Here is a 13,555-nt window from a genome sequence, read left to right on the forward strand (position 1 = left end):
CTTTTACATGTACCTGTCTAGTTTTCCCAGCACCACTTATTGAAGAGGCTGTCTTTTCTCCACCTTATATGCTTGCATTCTTTATCAAAGAGAAGGGGACCATATGTGCGTGGGTTTATCTCTGGGCTTTCTATCCTGTTCCATTGATCAATATATCTGTTTTTGTGCTAGTACCATACTGTCTTGATTATTGTAGCTTTGTAGTATAGTCTGAAGTCAGGGAGCCTGATTCCTCCAGCTCCATTTTTCGTTCCCAGGATTGCTTTCGTTGTTCGGGGTCTTTTGTGTTTCCATACAAATTGTGAAATTTTTTGTTCTAGTTCTGTGAAAAATGCCAGTGGTCGTTTGATAAGGATTGCATTGAATCTGTAGATTGCTTTGGGTAGTAGAGTCATTTTCACAATGTTGATTCTTCCAGTCCAAGAACATGGTATATCTCTCCATCTATTTGTATCATCTTTAATTTCTTTCATCAGTGTCTTATAGTTTTCTGCATACAGGTCTTTTGTCTCCTTAGGTAGGTTTATTCCTAGATATTTTATTCTTTTTGTTGCAATGGTAAACGGGAGTGTTTTCTTAATTTCACTTTCAGATTTTTCATCATTAGTGTATAGGAATGCAACAGATTTCTGTGCATTAATTTTATATCCTGATACTTTACCAAATTCATTGTTTAGCTCTAGTAGTTTTCTGGTAGCATCTTTAGGATTCTCTATGTATAGTATCATGTTATCTGCAAACAGTGACAGCTTTACTTCTTCTTTTCCGATTTGGATTCGTTTTATTTCTTTTTCATCTCTGATTGCTGTGGCTAACACTTCCAAAACTATGTTGAATAATAGTGGTGAGAGTGGGCAACCTTGTCTTGTTCCTGATCTTAGTGGAAATGGTTTCAGTTTTTCACCATTGAGGATGATGTTGGCTGTGGGTTTGTCATCTATGGCCTTTATTATGTTGAGGAAAGTTCCCTCTATGCCTACTTTCTGCAGGGCTTTTATCATAAATGGGTGTTGAATTTTGTCGAAAGCTTTCTCTGCATCTATTGAGATGGTCATATGGTTTTTCTCCTTCAATTTGTTAATATGGTGTATCACGTTGATTGACTTGCATATATTGAAGAATCACTGCATTCCTGGAATAAACCCGACTTCATCATGGTGTATGATGCTTTTAATGTGCTGTTGGATTCTGTTTGCTAGTATCTTGTTGAGGATTTTTGCATCTATGTTCATCAGTGATATTGGCCTGTAGTTTTCTTTCTTTGTGACATCTTTGTCTGGTTTTGTTATCAGGGTGATGGTGGCCTCGTAGAATGAGTTTGGGAGTGTTCCTCCCTCTGCAATATTTTGGAAGAGTTTGAGAAGGATAGGTGTTAGCTCTTCTCTAAATGTTTGATAGAATTCGCCTGTGAAGCCATCTGGTCCTGAGCTTTTTTTAGTGGGAAGATTTTTAATCACACTTTCAATTTCAGTGCTTGTGATTGGTCTGTTCATATTTTCTATTTCTTCCTGGTTCAGTCTCGGCAGGTTTTGCATTTCTAAGAATATGTCCATTTCTTTCAGGTTGTCCATTTTATTGGCATAGAGTTGCTTGTAGTAATCTCTCATGATCGTTTGTATTTCTGCAGTGTCAGTGGTTACTTCTCCTTTTTCATTTCTAATTCTATTGATTTGAGTCTTCTCACTTTTTCTTTTGATGAGTCTGGCTAATGGTTTATCAATTTTGTTTATCTTCTCAAAGAACCAGCTTTTAGTTTTATTGATCTTTGCTATTGTTTCCTTCATTTCTTTTTCATTTATTTCTGATCTGATCTTTATGATTTCTTTCCTTCTGCTAACTTTGGGGTTTTTTGTTCTTCTTTCTTTAATTGCTTTAGGTGCAAGGTTAGGTTGTTTATTCGAGATGTTTCCTGTTTCTTGAGGTAGGCTTGTATTGCTATAAACTTTCCTCTTAGAACTGCTTTTGCTGAATCCCATAGGTTTTGGGTCATCATGTCTCCATTGTCATTTGTTTCTAGGTATTTTTTGATTTCCCCTTTGATTTCTTCAGTGATCACTTCATTATTAAGTAGTGTATTGTGTAGCCTCCATGTGTTTGTATTTTTTACAGATCTTTTCCTGTAATTGATATCTAGTCTCATAGCGTTGTGGTCAGAAAAGATACTTGATATGATTTCAATTTTCTTAAATTTACCAAGGCTTGTTTTGTGACCCAAGATATGATCTATCCTGGAGAATGTTCCATGAGCACTTGAGAAAAATGTGTATTCTGTTGTTTTTGGGTGGAATGTCCTATAAATATCAATTAAGTCCATCTTGTTTAATGTATCATTTAAAGCTTGTGTTTCCTTATTTATTTTCATTTTGGATGATCTGTCCATTGGTGAAAGTGGGGTGTTAAAGTCCCCTACTATGATTGTGTTACTGTCGATTTCCCATTTTATGGCTGTTAGTATTTGCCTTATGTATTGAAGTGCTCCTATGTCGGGTGCATAAATATTTACAATTGTTATATCTTCTTCTTGGATCGATCCTTTGATCATTATATAGTGTCCTTCTTTGTCTCTTGTAATTGTCTTTATTTTAAAGTCTATTTTGTCTGATATGAGAATTGCTACTCCAGCTTTCTTTTGATTTCCATTTGCATGGAATATCTTTTTCCATCCCCTCACTTTCAGTCTGTATGTGTCCCTAGGTCTGAAGTGTGTCACTTGTAGACAGCATATATATGGGTCTTGTTTTTGTATCCATTCAGCCAGTCTATGTCTTTTGGTGGGAGCATTTAATCCATTTACAATTAAGGTAATTATAGATATGTATGTTCCTCTTACCATTTTATTAATTGTTTTTGGATTGTTATTGGACGTCTTTTCCTTCTCTTGTGTTTCCCTCCTAGAGAAGTTCCTTTAGCATTTGTTGTTAAACTGGTTTGGTGGTGCTGAATTCTCTCAGCTTTTGCTTGTCTGTAAAGGTTTTAATTTATCTGTCGAATCTGAATGAGATCCTTGCTGGGTAGAGTAATCTTTGTTTTAGGTTTTTCGCTTTCATCACTTTAAATATGTCTTGCCACTCCCTTCTGGCTTGCAGAGTTTCTGCTAAAAGATCAGCTGTTAACCTTATGGGGATTCCCTGGTATGTTATTTGTTGCTTTTTCCTTGCTGCTTTTAATACTTTTTCTTTGTATTTAATTTTTGATAGTTTGATTTATATGTGTATTGACGTGTTTCTCCTTGGATTTATTCTGTATGGGACTCTGTGCTTCCTGGATTTTATTGACTATTTCCTTTCCCATATTAGGGAACTTTTCAACTATAATCTCTTCAAATATTTTCTCAGTCCCTTTCTTTTTCTCTTCTTCCTCTGGGACCCCTATAATTCGAATGTTCATGCGTTTAATGTTGTCCCAGAGGTCTCTGAGACTGTCCTCAGTTCTTTTCATTCTTTTTTCTTTATTCTGCTCTGCAGTAGTTATTTCCACTATTTTTATCTTCGAGATCACTTATCTGTTCTTCTGCCTCAGTTATTCTGCTATTATTTATTCCTTCTAGAGAATTTTTAATTTCATTTATTGTGTTGTTCGTCATTGTTTGTTTGCTCTTTAGTTCTTCTATGTCCTTGTTAAACGTTTCTTGTATTTCTCCATTCTATTTCCAAGATTTGGGATCATCTTTACTATCACTACTCTGAATTCTTTTTCAGGTAGATTGCCTATTTCCTCTTCATTTGTTTGATTTGGTGGGTTTTTACCTTGCTCCTTCATCTGTGTTTTTCTGTCTTCTCATTTTGCTTAACTTACTGTGTTTGGGGTCTCCTTTCACAGGCTGCAGGTTCATAGTTCCTATTGTTTTTGGTGTCTGCACCCAGTGGCTAAGGTTGTTACAGTGGGTTCTGTAGGCTTCCTGGTGGACAGGACTAGTGCCTGTTTTCTGGTGGATAAAGCTGGACCTTGTCTTTCTGGTGGGCAGGACCGTGTCCAGTGGTGTGTTTGGGGGCCTCTTTGACCTTATTATGATTTTAGGCAGCCTCTCTGCTAATGTGTAGGGTTGTGTTCCTGTCTTTATAATTGTTTGGCATAGGGTGTCCTGCACTGTAACTTGCTGGTCATTGAGTGGAGCTGGGTCTTAGCATTGAGATGGAGATCTCTGGGAGAGCTTTCGCCGTTTGATATTACGTGGAACCAGAAGGTCTTGGGTGCACCAGTGTCTTGAAGTTGGCTCTCCCACCTCAGAGGCACAGGCCTGATAACCGGCCAGAGCACCAAGACCCTGTCAGCCACATGGCCAGGTACATGGGAAGTTTCTTACCTTTTGGGAAGTCTGATGTCTTCTGCCAGCGTTCAGTAAGTGTTCTGTAGGAGTTGTTCCACATGTAGATGAATTTCTGATGTGTTTGTGGTGAGGAAGCTGATCTCCACGTCTTACTCCTCTGCCATCTTGAATGTCTCCCAGTTTGGACCTTTTAATGCCCTACTCCTATCTTGCTCCTTCTGACTTCCTGAATACCACTGGTAACCAATAGTTTCTGTCTATATCTGTGAGTCGTTTTCTGTTTTGTTATATTTTTTGTTTGTTTGTTTTATTTTTTAGATTATATTGGATATAAGTGATTACAGAGTATTTGTTTTTCTCTGACTTATTTCACTAAGCAGTATATACTCCAGGCCCATACATGTTGTTGCAAATGGCAAAATTTTATTATTTTTTATGACCAAGTATACTTCATTATATATATATGCCACATCTTCTTTATCCATTTATTTGTTGATGAACTCTTAGGTTGCTTCCATATCTTGGGAATTGTAAACAATGCTGCTATTAACATTGGGGTACATGTATATTTTCAAATTAGTCTTTTCATTTAGTTAGAAATATACACAGGACTGGAGTTGCTGGATCATATGGTACTACTATATTTAGTTTTTTGAGGAACCTCCATACTGTTTGCCATAATGGCTATACCAGTTTAGATTTCCTCTGGCAGTGTACAGGGGTTCCCTTTTCTCCACATTCTTACGTACATTTGTGGTCTTTTTGATGAAGGCCATTCTGACAGGTGTAAGGCAGTAGCTCATTGTGGTTTTGACTTGCATTTCCCTGATGATCAGCAATGTTGAACCTCTTTCTTGTGCTTGCTGTGCATCTACATGTCTTCTTTGCAAAAATGTCTGTTGAGGTCTTTCACCCAATCTTTAATCCAGTTCTTTCTGTTGTTGTTGCTGTTGGTTTTGTTTTGTTTTGTTTTATTGAGTTGTATCAGCTGTTTACATATTTTTGATAATAACCCCTTTCAGTGATATCATTTGCAAATATTTTCTCTCAGTCAGTAGGTTGTCTTTTCATTTTGTCAGTGGTTTCCTTTGGTGTGCCAAAGCTTTTAGGTTTAATGAGGTCCCATTTGTTTATTTGTTTTTTCCTTTTTTGTCTTTTGCCTTAGGAGATAAATCCAAAAAATTTTCTACAATTTATGTCAAACAGTGTTCTGCCTATGTTTTCTTCTAGGAGTTTTCTGGTTTCCAGTCTTACATTTAGGTCTTTAATTCATTTTGCTTTTATTTTTCTACATGGTGTGAGAAAATGTTCTAATCTTATTCTTTTACATGTAGCTGTCCAGCTTTCCCAGCACAGGTTATTGAAGAGACTGTCTTTTCCCCATTTTACATTCTTGCCAACTTTATTGTAGGTTAATTGACCTTAAGTATGTGGGTTTATTTCTGGGCTGTCTATTCTGTTCTATTTATTTATGTATCTATTTGTGTGCTGTACCATACTGTTTTGATTATTGTAGCTTTGTAGTATAGTTCGAAGCCAGGGAGCATGATACCTCCAGCTCTGCTCTTGTTTCTCAAGAATGCTTCAGCTATTCAGGGTCTTTTGTGTTTCCATGCAAATTTTGAAAGTATTTGTTCTAGAATGAAAAATGCCATTGGTATTTTGATAAGGGTTGCACTTAATCTGTAGCTTACCTTGTGGACTGTCATCATTTTAACAAAATTAATTCTTCCAATCCATGAGCATGATATATCTTTCAATCTGTTTGTGTCATCTTCAATTTATTTCATCAGTATCTTACCTCCTTAGTTAGATTTATTGGTAGGTATTTGATTATCTTTGAAATGATTGTAAATGGGGTTGTTTTCTTAATTTCTCTTTTTGATAGCTTGTGGTTAGTGTATAGAAGTGCACCAGATTTCTGTGTAATAATTTTGTGTCTTGCAACTTTACCAAATTCATTTATGAGCTCTAGTAGTTTTTTGGTGACATCTTTAAGATTGTCTGTGTATAGTATCATGTCATCTGTAAACAGCTGCAGTTTTACTTTTTCCTTTCCAATTTGGATTCCTTTTATTTCTTTTTCTTGTCTGATTGCTGTGTCTAGGACTTCCAATACTATGTTTAATAAAAGTCGAGAGAGTGACTCTCCTTGTCTTGTTCCTGATCTTAGAGAAAATGCTTTCAACTTTTCATCATTGAGTAGATTGTTATCTATGGGTTTATCATATATGACCTCTATTATGTTGAGGTATGTTCTTTCTGTACCTTCTTTGTGGAGAATTATTATTATAAATAGATGTTGAATTTTGTCAAAAGTTTTTTCTACAGCTTTGAGATGACCTTATGATTTTTATTCAGTTTGTTAATATGTTGTATAACATTGATTTGTGCATATTGAACCATCCTTGCATCCCTGGGATAAAATTCCATTTGATCATGGTGTGTGATCATTTTAATATATTAACAAACATTTAGTTTGTTGATGTTTTGTTGGGGATTTTTGCATCTATCAATATGTTATTAGTGATAGTGGCCTGTAATTTTCTTTTTTTGTGATATCTTTGCTTTTGGCATCAGAGTTATGCTGGCCTTGTAGAATGGGTTCTGAAGCATTCCTTACTCTGCAGTTATTTTGGAGTATTTTGAGAAGGATAGATGTTAATTCTTCTTTAGATGTTTGGTAGAATTCAGCTGTGAAGCCATTAGGTCCTGACTTTGTTGTTATTGGGATTTCTTTTATTACTGATTCAATTTCACTACAGGTAGTGGTCTGTTCATGTTTTTTATTTCTTTCAGATTCAATCTTGGGAGACTTTACGTTTCTAGAAATTTGTCCATTTCTCTTGGTTGTCCATTTTATTGGTGTATAGTTGTTTGTAGTAATCTCTTATGAGCCTTTGTATTTCTGTGGTGTTGGTTGTAATTTCTTTTTCATGTCTGATTTTATTGATTTGGGCCCTCTCTCTTTTTTTCTTGATGAGTCAGGCTAATGGTTTATCAATTTTGTTTATCTTTTCAAAGAACCAGCTCTTTGTTTCATTAATCTTTTCTATTGTTTTTTAAGTCTGTTTTTCATTTATTTCTGCTCTTCATGATTTCTTTCCTTCATTAACTTTGGGTTTTATTATACTGGTTCCCATTTTAAAATATATATTATATATAATGCCATTGGACAAAGGGAGAACTATTAACATTGCCTTTAGATATAAAATAATTGTTTAAAAATCAAATTTATGTATATTAGTTATTACAAATATAAATAAGGAGAGAGAAGTTAGACAGAACTTAATATCACATTAAAAATCAAATAAGTGTGAAATGTACATAAACACGCAAATGTATAAAAATTAAATATAAGACAAAAAAGTTAAAGTTGAATATATGTTTTATCTTGTAATTTAAGTCTTATCAATTTAATAGCAAATAAAGAAATTACAATACCTATGGAATGTCTTACATTAATATAAATATATATAGACTATATATGTACATATACATATATACCTATATTTAGACACATTATTTGTGGTATTTTTCTGGTAAATCTCTGAATTAATATAAGATATTCTATATATAAATATACAAATATAGTGTTTGAGGGTACAAAATATATGTATATATATATATGTATATATGTATATACATATATATATATATATATATATATATATATATATATATACACATACACACACAAACACATTTTAAAAACAGGAAACATTCAACTAGTATTATAAGTAGTTACTCTGATTTATATATTATATGTAATTTTATATTTCCTCCTATTCCAATATGTAAGTAGATAGTTTACCTGAATATAGGTTTCCCAAAAGAAAAACATGTGAAAAACATTCATAATATTAGTGAGTTCAGAATGCAAGCAGGGGCTTCCCTGGTGGTGCAGTGGTTAAGAATCCGCCTGCCAATGCAGGGGACACGGGTTCGAGCCCTGGTCCAGAAAGATCCCACATGCCACGTAGCAACTAAGCCTGCGAGCCACAACTACTGAAACCCACGCGCATAGAGCCCATCTGTGCAACAAGAGAAGCCATCACAGTGAGAAGCCCTCACACCATAACAAAGAGTAGCCCCTGCTCCCACAACTAAAGAAAGCCCACACACAGCAGTGAAGACCAACACAGCCAAAAATAAATAAATAAAAATAAATTAAATTTAAAAACTACAAAAAACAAAATGCAAGCAAAACTTTAATAAAATGCTAAACAATATTTAGCATTCAACATAGAGAATAATTGAGGTTTAAGTGATAACTGTACTTTTATAAACTGCTGGTTGGAGTATAAATTGCTACTAATTGTTTGTGCTATTTTTTCCCAAATAAAAATCAAAATTTGTAAATAGTCCAAAAGTCCTATATTTATTCTTCACAAAATGACTATCTCTCACTTTGAAGAATAAATCTATTGGTATAAAAATTATTTGAAATGTAATATCTACAAATTATAGCCCTTTACCTTTGAAAATTTTAAAGAGAGATACACTTAATGGGAAGAGAAGACATTTCAATAGATTTAAGGAACGTGTCTCTTTTCCAATTAATAGAAATTAGGGTTCATGGAGAAATAGGTGATTCTATTGCTGGGGCAGGGAAAATACATGATGAACCTGCTCTGGTAACAGAAAGTATAGAAGTGCTCAAAACATATTGAGGACATTTCAGAAGGACATAAAAGTCAACTTGAGGAGGTTCCCATTGGTATAATAGTTTGAGTAACTAAATGAATAGTGTTAATAATTAATTATATAGCACATTAGATTTAAAAAAAAAAAAAAAACAAGAACTACATGTCCATACCTATACAAAAATATAAATACCTAAGTAGATAGGAAGGAAAGTAGATAAAAACAGAGAGAGACAGACAGACAGAGAGTAGATAGATGACACAAACACACAGACAGATAACAGATGTAGATAGACAGTGGTAAGAATGGAAAAATATTGTTTACAATCAAATTTTTGCACTGTTTTGCAATAATTATAATAATATTGTTTTAGAGATTACTTAACAGATGCTAAAATAATTTGCTGCCAGTTCCGTGGGGAACAGCTATTAACACAATTTTAAAATCTCTCTAGGTAGATTCTATATCAGTCACAAAGTTTAAACTATACCTTTTCCATGGAGTAATCTGGACTTTTTTGGATCAAAATTATTTTAATCAAGTGATCAGAGTTAATTTTACCAATAATGAGACAAACTAATAGTTCATGCCTCTTGGTGTGACACACTGATAAAGGCAATATATCAATTATGTAATATTACTGCCAAGAATGTATAATCTGAAACTCTTCATGAAGAAACAAAAAGTTAAACCCAAATTGAGGGTTATGAAATTCATTGCTTACGAATGCTAAAGTCTGGAAAGACAAGGGAAGAATGAAGAACAGCTCCAAATTAAATGAGACTAAAAAGTTATTACAACTAAATGCAATGTTTTATTATGTTTTGGATCCAGAATCAGGGAAGGAAAAAAAAGTGTTACAAAGGGGACTATTATTATGAATGGTGAGGTTGATTCTGTACTATATGTTAGATAAAGCTATTGTGTTGATGTTAAATTCACTGACTTTTAAAATCTACTAAGATTATTAAGTGAAATATTAGGAAAGATCTGCCGAAATAGGTTAGTGATCATGATATCTGTGACTTAGTCTCAAATAGTTTGGCAAAGACTACACACATAAACAAACACAGACACAAACCTAAAATCCAAAGCAGATATGCTATATTAATGTAAAAATAAATATCATGTATGCATGTATATAATATAATATACCATCAGATAATTATGTAATGCTTTGTATATTAATATATATTAATATATTATTACATTAATATGTATCTCCTGTGATGTAAGTTATGTACTGAGTTTTATAATGTTATATACTTTATTTATAAATAAATATAGAAACAAATATGACAACTTATAATCTTAGGTTAAAAACATACAATATTTTATCATAAAATTCTTTCAGATTTTCTGCTGATATGAAAGGATTATTTTCAAAATACTTTATAAATAGGTCAGGAGAGAAAAGGAAGAGTTGAATTATAAGTGGAATATTGATGAAGATTTCAGCTTTTGTATAAGGTTTGTTATCTTCAAGTTTTCTGAAATACGTACATATTACTTTATTAAAATAGTTTTATGAAAGGAATAGTTTCCCTCTTTTTATAATGCCTAAATTACAAGTCTGTTTCAATGCATCATCAAGTTTCCATAAAAGTAATGTTATATGCAGTTTCAAATTCCTTATTTTCTGTTGTCTCTTCATCCCACTGCACTCTGGGTTCTGCCTTACATATTCTGCTTAAAATGCTCTCAGTAGTTCTTATAATGACCTCCTATCACTTCATCCAAATTGCTTTCCTAGTTGCTATAGTAATTTCAGATGCACTTTCCTCCATCAAATCATATGACTTGTATTTGGATAAAATAAACATATTTCAGAGAAAAGAAAATTAAGGGAGGCAATTTGATAATATATAAGTATATGTGAGTATTATACATACATACATGTATACATATATGTATGTATATAACATATGTATACACAAGCTATAGTGTCAAATATTTTGAATTTAGAAAACAATTTAATGAACTTAATTACTGATATTAAATAATTACCAGAAGAGAGTAAATCATCTTTTGTATTTACAAGGTATATTATACATTTTCAAGCAAAATATAAGCCAATACGTTTTGTTTAACATTTTAAATGAGCAAAACCAAGTAGAAGGTAGTTTCAGAATGTGGATTTGTTGTGCTTCCCAATTAAAAGAGACAGTTTTATTAGTCAGGGAAAAGCAGGTAAAATAATATTATGGAAGAAACTTTTAGTTTTCAGCCATAAATTTGCTGTAAAAAATTTGGTGTATTATCCTTAACATCTATTCTTAAAAGCTAGATCTATGTTTGCCAATATTTAATTTAAATGATATTTAGACTACTATATGATTTTTTATTATATATACCATTAATTAATATATTTAACATAAATAATAATTGATTGTCTTTTATTGGAAGTTATGCAAAGTTCTGATGTGGATATTCAAAATAGAAAAAAAAAATGTTAAACTCCACTATATTTGCTATTTCTCTTTTGACTATGAAACTTTGCCAAAAGTATTTTATATTTTATCACAATGCAAATGAAAAACTAAAAATATATAACAACTGCAGAATCACAAACATGTCAAATAATCATTCCCCTGATTCCAGAAACCATAGTATTATTTAGTTGCTATTACCTCCCACTGTATATGTCCATTCTATGAACATGTATTACTTCATGTGGTGGGCCTAATGGAACAGTTGTTAATGAGTGAATTAACAATTGTAAATGGGTGAATTTCAATGTTATATTATTAGGGGAAACAGCCTTTGAAGGTGTCTCAGAAATATTAAATAATATTCGGCCTGTATTGGATACATTATGGAGCCTACACATTTCAGCTTTAGAACACTGAATAAGAAGGCAAAAGAGTAGTTTTGAACCCCATATGGGCTGCTAATAACAATTTGTTTTATATTCCAAGTTGAAGCCCTGACCTAAACACAACATCTCAAATTTATTCCACAAGTAGATAGACACAATGGGATATAGTATGTATTCATTTCTTATTCCTGCCATATCTACTTACCACAAGCTCAGTGGCCCCTGATGTCCCTGTTTCCATGCTGGCTGTCATCAGGGGGCTATCCTTAGCACCAAGAGGCTTCTCACCCTTTTCTGTGGTTTTGACACTACATCTCAGAACCTGCAATAATGCATCAAACCTATCTCAAGATAATTATACCTAAAGTCTGTGATGTATTTTTTCCAAATATTTCTTTTTATGAAAAATTTGCTGAAGTTACTATGTTTCTACTGTTTATACATAAATATCAAACAAGGCAAGTGAACGAATTTTTAAATTTTTTATGAAAATGTTCTTTGTAAAACAAAGTGTGTATATATCATAAAGTATATTTGAGTTAACAAATTAATTTTTTAAAAATATAACTTCATTCTGCTTCTAGCAAATATGGAGTAACAGGGACAAGATTTACATTCCTACCTGAAAAAAAAAGAAATATATGAAGCAATAATTTCCAAGATATTAAACATCAGGCAAAGAAGGACATTGATAGCTGAGTCACAGAAAGCAAACAAATCATGCCCATGATTGCATCACTTACGTATTAGATAGTCCAGGCACAGCCGAGAAATCATCCTGAGTTGAAGAGATGTTGCTGACAATCTTGGGGAGGCCAAGAAGATAGAGCTTGCATGGGAGAGTGATAGGAGGAAAGAGTGGTGCATAGAGAATCCTTTAGATTCTGAATGGGTTCCCTCCTTCTTGATTTTAGTTAAGTAATTATCAGTGTATATATGTAAAGAAATCACTCAAGGCAGGGGATAGAACTATCTGAAAGGATTAGAGTAAATAATCTGTAGAGCTTACTCAGTGCTGGGAATAGTTACTGATCTCAGCAGCCTGATGAAAATCCTCTTTCAGGTGGAATAATCAGCATAGTTTTGTCTCAGCATAAAATTGTTCAGAGTAAATATTGCTCTGATCTCACATAATAAACGTTAAGAACAATACTCCCCCCCAAAAAATTAAAATTGATCCAGAAATAAAACAGGTGACAGAATTAGTATACAAAGACATTAACACAGTTAAAATAAGTTTCTTTGTACACTTCTTTTTCCCACATATAAGCAATATCATATATTTGTCTTTCTCTGTCTGACTTACTTCACTCACTAGGTCTATCCATGTTGCCACAAATGGCATTATTTTGTTCTTTTTTATGGCTGAGTAATATTCCATTGTATATGTGTACCACATCTTCTTTATCCATTCTTCTGTTGATGGACATTTAGATTGTTTCTATGTCCTGGCTATTGTAAATAGTGCTGCAATGAGCATTGGGGTGTATGTCTCTTTTCGAATTATGGTTTTCTCCAGATATGTGCCCACGAGTGGGATTGCTGGATCATATGGTAGCTCTATTTTTAGTTTTTTAAGGAGCCTCATACAGTTCTCCATAGAGGCTGTACCAGTTTACATTCCCATTAACAGTATAGGAGGGTTCCCTTTTCTCCACACCCTCTCCAGCATGTATTGTTTATAGACTTTTTGATGATGGCAATTCTGACTTGTGTGAGGTGATATCTCATTGTATTTTTGATTTCCATTTTGCTGATGATTAGTAATGTTGAGCATATTTTTATGTGCTTTTTGGCCATCTGTATGTCTTCTTTGGAGAAAT

Source organism: Balaenoptera physalus, assembly GCF_965194825.1.
Source record: "Balaenoptera physalus genome assembly, chromosome: 2".
In the NCBI taxonomy this organism is placed as follows: Eukaryota; Metazoa; Chordata; class Mammalia; order Artiodactyla; family Balaenopteridae; genus Balaenoptera; species Balaenoptera physalus.